The sequence below is a fragment of the Chelonoidis abingdonii genome, chromosome 14 (assembly GCF_003597395.2).
Source record: "Chelonoidis abingdonii isolate Lonesome George chromosome 14, CheloAbing_2.0, whole genome shotgun sequence".
Classification (NCBI taxonomy): Eukaryota; Metazoa; Chordata; order Testudines; family Testudinidae; genus Chelonoidis; species Chelonoidis abingdonii.
The window spans coordinates 18,763,259-18,770,215 of NC_133782.1; the positions used below are offsets into that span (position 1 = coordinate 18,763,259).

A 6,957-nucleotide genomic window follows, 5' to 3' on the forward strand; every position below is an offset into this window, starting at 1 on the left:
CCCGCCCCCCCTCCCCCCCCCATCATTCCTTCACTGTCAGCAAATATTTGTGAAACCCACTGGCAAAATAGCCACCCCCCTCTAGTGCTAATTCATAGATGATAATTTACTACAGCTACCAGTTACTCCTTTAACAAGTGTACAGGTCTGCACAATGGGCTAAAGGTTTCAACCCTGCTGATGACACCTATGGGGGTCAATATGGTACCACAAAGGATTTTTGAGTTTGCTCAATGTGATAATGGAATTAAAGATCATCATAATGCATACACTTAAAGGGGCAAATTAAGGTTGTACAGGCAACCTTAATTCTGGCATTTACTAACTTGAATGCTGACTTCGCAAACAGCATTCTGTTAATGTAGGGGTTTGTGTAATACACGCAAGCTCAGCTACACTGAACATACAGGTGATTGCCTTTGACTGAAGATATCTGCATGAAGGCTAGAGTGACTATTCCTTGTAACTTTCTCTGCAGTTTACTTTTTAGAAGTGAGGACAGTCTCATCTGTTCTTCATCTGAGGGTTTAACTTTTAAGTAACTGGAGTTCTTTAGAGTACCAGTTCAACTGAAAGGAATAACTTAAGACATTTATATAATCAAATGACAGTCTGCTCAACTGAAAGCTTACTATTTCTCTTAATTTAAGTTATACCACCACAAATGAGATACCCACCATAATGTCACAACTGAGCACATTCGCTCATGTTTCCAGAAAAAAGAATCCTCCTATTAAGAGGGGATAAGCAGATACTTCTGGACAAGTATAGAGAAAAGTGAACTAGTACTCATTTATATGAAGCAATCTAGCAAAAATTAAGCTGCCCCATAAGTGCTAGGTCATCCTCAAAACTTGAAAAAAAATAGATGTCATTCACTACCGTTTGCTTAAGCATGCATTTAAGTACAGACCAATATTATTTCAAGTCTCACTACTAAGTTATTTTCTGAGAATTCACTTTTTTTTTTTTAAATCAGATCCAACAGCAGAACATTTGCTAGCTAGCAAGTATTTCTGCTATCAGACGCCTACTGAAATGGTAAAATCCTAGCGAAGACAAAGCAGTTTGCAGTTTCAATAAGTGTTGGCAGATAAACCTTAGGCTCCACTAGTACAGCAGAATAATTGATCCAGAGAACCTTATAATAAGGTGACCTCAACTAGGTGCCCCCTGCATCATAACAGGTGTGCCCTACTTCAGTTGTGCTCTTGGACAGACCAAGGAAAAAATCTCTCTCATTATTCAAGTCAAAGACCCACCTATGGACATGACTTATTCATGCAGGTGTGCAGTAATCCTGAGAACCCTAATGATCAAACCCAGTTTTCCATTTCTATAGTAAACATTTTAAGACAGCAATTTTCTATTTCCCTCTCCAAAGGGATCACTTCCACAACACCCACCTATGAGTCCACCAGCATTTGGTTCTCAGTTTCTTTCTGTGCTTGTTCCAGGACTCCGTTCTCCAGGCCATCCACCTGAGTAACCAGTCTCAACTTCTATCCAAACAGTCCAGGTCACCAGCACAGACTATTTTTTCCAGCCTTCAGCAGTTGCTCAGGATGATCAGTAAGTTAACCTGCCCTCCTGCCCCTGGATCTCCTAGTAATGCCTCACTATTCACAATGAGGTCCTGCAGACCTTCCCACTCTCTGCAGCTTCCCTGTCTATCCTAGGCAGCTCTCAGTCACCCCCTTTCTTGCTCCTCACATGCTGGCTCACCCAGCCTCCTCCCTTGTAGGATTCATGTGCCTTCTAAACCCACTTAGGAGGCAACTAATCAATCACAGGTGCACCAGACCAAGCTCCCTCTTAAAGAAGCCAGTTACCCTGTGACACCTCAACTAATCCAACAGCTCCTCCAACCCACAACGTTAAGCATTGTGTCTCAGATAGGTAAAAAAAAGTAACAAATTAAACCTGTGCTAGTTTTGGAGATTGTTTTAACATTTAAGGGGAACAGGAAGTCCTTGGAAAGCAGTGGCTTCATATAAAAGTTTCAGTTCAACATGAGCATGTTACAATATAATATTCATGCCCATTACTTGGGTAATGGGAAATTATAAAAGCTTCTACAATTATCTTGCCAGTCAAGAGTTGCTTTGTTAGGGTAAGGACTTTTCTATATGTGAAAGCTGCATAGGTTGAACTAAAGATTGATTTCAAAACCAATTTAGTTGAACTCGTGAAGAAGGTCATGTGGCCAGTTTAAGATAAGAAAACTTGAAACAATCCTAAGTCAATTAGGAACAGGTTTAAGCTGAACCCAAATAAGTAAGTGTCTAAAGATGAGTTTAGAACAGTTTAAATTTAAAAGTGGTCAAAACTAATGCAACTGGTATTTAGTCACGTGCTAAAAGAAGGATGTATGAGAGAACATATTATGCCTTCTATCATCTTTTACTCAGTGAAATGCTATCAACAAAGACTAGGCACTTGCATGAAGCCTGGTGGTCACCTCACACAACTACTCTACATGGGGCTGTCACCTTGGGAATATGATAGACCTAGGCCTCGAAAACTCAGGAAGTGTTAGAATGCTCTAGAATAGAACATGAAAAGGACATTAAGAAAATGGGAGGTGGAAGACACTGTTGACAGCTTGGGGTGGGTATGGCCAAGGCCAAATCCTTTTCACTGGTGCCTGGAGAGACTGCTTTTAAAAGATCTCATATTAAGATTTAATAAAGTTGAAGTCACTTGGGCAAAAGTAAAATACTCACTCCTCACTTGCCCTCTTCCTCATATTTTACAAAGCATTATGTAAATTTCCATTGCTCTATTAAATTCCCACTTCGAAAGGGCATTAAGAATATCTGCTTATTCACCTACATAACTTTTAAAGTTGCTAGTAATGCAATTACACAGACATACATGCACTGGAATTAGTGTTTCATAGACAGAACTTTACCTGCTTTTTTGGTGTTCAGAAATAGTGTAGTGACCGCTTTCTAAACTGGTCTTCTCAAAATACTTTGCATGAATGCTGAAATAAACCAAAAAGACAACCTTTAGTATTTCCAAGCCAGCCAAAAGTCTTATTTTGAAAGACAGTCCAGCATGCCAAAGGCTTACTCAGCTCCAGAATATATTTTTAAAATGCAGCTATTAGGAATTCATTTCTAAGGAATACAAAAATGAACTTTACAAAAAAAGTATTTTATGCAGAACCACTGGGAAGAAATTCAGTGTTCAATACATTTCAAACACTGATTTCTTAAGTGTTCCGCAGTATTCTAGTAAATAGACACAGAATTGAAGTAAAATTCAAACAGGAATCTTCATTCAAATGAGTGGAGTTGTTTTTCAGTAAGACTCTTGCACACCTTAACTTTGATATATACAGTTTACTATTTTAGGATTTATAATTACTACATTTTAAGAAAGTTAGATTAAAGATATTAAATAGCACAAGATAGAGAGCTCTAAAAAAGTTTCACATGATAAAAAACAGGCAAGAAACCTAGGTGTTATACACACCTCCATGGAGCCCTGCTCAAGACCTGGAGGTATATGCTCCAGAAGCAGGTGAAGCCACTCTACTTTTGGAGTGGAAGTCTGTTCTAGACATGTTCTATAGTTGATAAATACAATCAAGGTCTGACCATTTAGTCTTGCCACTAATCCACATTTATGAAGTTTATATCTGACTTTTAGTGCTGAGTGAGCTCAATGTTTTCTAGCCACCACTGGCCCTCCCAGGCAGTTACAGTCTCAACTTATACAGCTGGCCGTATATTGGATCTAGCAGTTGAGTTTGACTTATAGCTTCCAGACATGTCATGGACTGACCATTACTGCCTGCATTTTGAAGTTGGGGTTTTGACAGCTTGTTCTTTGAGGCTAATGTAAGCTGACTGTCAGAGCCTTCTAGAATACGAGTTTTGTTTTGACAGACTATTCTTGACTTGGTGGATTACAAGCTGTTTATGCACCATCCACTAAGTGGCCCGTAAGCATCCTCTTCTCTGGCTTTATTCTCATAAGACACCTTCCCATGTACATAACCTGCTACAAGTTAAACAAGATTGTAGACAAGAGTCAATGGAGGAAACCTTGAGCTGAGGCAGATCAATTGCAGAATAAAGATTTTTAAAATTTCTTATATGGTGGCTGCACAAAAAAGGCAAAGAATAAATTCTTGTCCTTCTTGCAGACAGCTCAATAGCATCTTCTGTTCAATGTGCAGTTGTGGTCAAATAAAGGAAACAAGGTGTTCTGTTACACAAGGAAGGGCTAGTGAATAATACAGAGAATATTAAAGTGCTGTTATACAAAAGTTAATGTTGTGGCCTTGTCATAAGCCTTCCCAAATCTGGACCTTACCGTCCAGAAATCTGGGTGCCTGCATGAACCCCTCTAAGCTTAATTACCAGCTCAGATTTGATCTCGCTGCCACCAGCCAAAAATTCCAGGGTTTTGGCTCCCTCTGGTCTCCCCTTCTCGGCCTACCCAAGAGTAAAAAAACTCAAACAGTCGAAAAAAAGAGCTTTATAGAAAAAGATAAGAAAAGAAAAAACAAAAAAGTAAAAACACTGAAACAATACATCTCTGCAATTAAGCGCATACACAGGCATTACTTAAAAAAATATAAATAAAGACATATTCAAAAGAGATACATATTAAAATTCCAGCAAAACTAAACACATCTAACTATAAAAAACATACAACAGCCTTGTTCTACTTACTTACAACTTTGAAATGAAGATCAAGAAGCTTGAAGATAGAAAGAAAGAAAAACACAAAGAGAGAGATTAACCATGACATACATGCACTGGAATTAGTGTGTCAAGACAGAACTTTACCTGCGTTTTGTGTTTCAGAAATAGTGTAAGTGCGGGACGCCTTTCGCAACTTCTCTTTACAAAACTTGCAGGAATGCTGAAATACACAGGCCCAACCTTTAGTATTTCATACCAGCAAACGTCTATTTTTGAAAAGACAGTCCAGCATTGCCCAAGGCTTACTCAGCTCCAGATATATATTTTTTAAAATGCAGCTATTAGGAATGCATCCTTCTTAAGGAATAACCAAATGAACTTTTACAAAAAAAGTATTATGCAGAACCCACTGCGGCCAAGAAATCATTGTTCAATACATTTCAAACACTGATTTCTTAAGTGTTCCGCAGTATTCTAGTAAATAACACAGAAATTGAAAGTAAACTTCAAACAGGAACTTCATCACAAGGCAGCTGGAGTATGTTTTCAGTAGACTCTTGCACACCTTAACTTTGATATATACAGTCTAACTGATTTGAGGATTTATAATTATCCACATTTAAGAAAGTTAGATTAAAGATATAAATAGCACCAAGAAAGAGAGCTCTACCAAAAGTTCACATGATAAAAATATCAGGCAAGAAACCTAGCGTGCTCTATCACACTCCATGAGCTCCCTGCTCAGACCCTGGAGGTATAGCTCCAGAAGCAGGTGAAGGCCACTCACTTTTGGAGTGGAAGTCCTGTTCTAGACATGTTCTATAGTTTGATAAATACAATCAAGGTCTGACCATTTAGTCTTGCCACTAATTCCACATTAGAAGTTTAATATCTGACTTTTAGTGCTGAGTGAGCTCATGTTTTCTAAGCCCACCACTGTGCCCTACCCACGGCAGTTAACAGTCTCAACTATACAGCTGCCGTATATGTGGACTAGGCATCTGAGGTTTGAGCTATAGCTTGCAGACATGTCATGAGACTAACCATTACGGGCTCGTGCATTTGAAGTTGGGGTTTTGACAGCGTGTTCTTTTGAGCTAATGTAAAGCTGACTGTCAGAGCTTCTAGACTATCCGATTTTGTTTGACAGACTATGCTACTGACTTGGTGATTACAGCTGTTTAGCACCATTCCCACTAACGTGGCCCCGTAAGCATCCTCTTCCTGGCTTTTATTCTCATAAGACACCTTCTGTACATACCCTGCTACAAGTTAATACAAGATTGTGACAAAGAGTCAATGGAGGAACCTTTGAGCTGGAAGGCAGATCAATTGCAGGAATCAAGATTTGTTTAAAATTTCTTATAATCGGTGCTGGCACAAGCAATAGAATAAAGTTCTTGTCCTCTGCAGACAGCTCATATAGCATGGCTCGTCAATGTGCAGGTTGTGGTCATATAAAGGAAACAAGGTGTTCTGTTACAGCAAGGAAGGGCTATGCAATAATACAGAGAATATTAAAAGTCTGTTATACCCACAAAAGGTTAAGTGTTGTCCTTGTCAATAAGCCTTGCCCAAACTGGACCTTACCCGCCAGAAATCTGGGTGGTGCATGACCTCTAAAGCTATACCCCCTAGATTGATCTCGCTGCCACACCAAAAATTCCAGGGTTTTGGCTCCCTCTGGTCTCCTCCACAACCCTTCCCTGGGAACCCAGACGCAGAGCCCTGAGTCTCACAAGGGGAATCCCATTCCCTCCCCTCTCTCTCCCCCCAGACTTTCCTCTCTGGCTATACACTGAGAGTAACTGATGCAATCTCTTTTACATCACAATACCAAGAAGCATGTCTCCCCTCATTCACAAAGAGACAACACCGCCAAATACAATGAAACAGAAATGATCTCTCTCTCTTCCCCCTCCCACGCAATTCCCTGGTGCTGCAGAGCTTTCCCTCCGTAGATCTAACACAACCAGAATCCCATCCTTTCCTTCGCCTACAGAAGAAAACTCAACACAGTCTGAAAAAAAAGCTTTATAAAAAAGATAAGAAAAGAAAAAACAAAAAAGTAAAAACACATGAACAATACATCTCTGCAATAAGCTGACATACACAGGGCATTTACGTAAAAAAATCAGAATAAAAGACATATTCAAAAGAGATACCATATTAAAATTCCAGCAAAACTAACACACATTAACCATAAAAAAACATACAAACAGCCTATTGTTCTACTTACTTACCAACTTGAAACTGCAGATTAGAAGCTTGACAGATAGAAAGAAAGAAAAAT

The 6,957-nt window shown here is 39.3% G+C and overlaps 1 protein-coding gene across 2 annotated transcripts in view; it reads right to left on the reverse strand.

Annotated features, from left to right (window-relative positions):
* NCOA3 (nuclear receptor coactivator 3) overlaps positions 1-6,957 on the reverse strand; it is a 179,439-nt gene that overhangs the window by 149,513 nt on the left and 22,969 nt on the right. For both annotated transcript variants that reach the window (XM_075072275.1, XM_075072276.1), the window contains exon 2: positions 2,915-2,989. The gene's annotated coding sequence lies outside the window, so the exon portion shown is untranslated. The remainder of the gene's footprint in view (positions 1-2,914; positions 2,990-6,957) is intronic.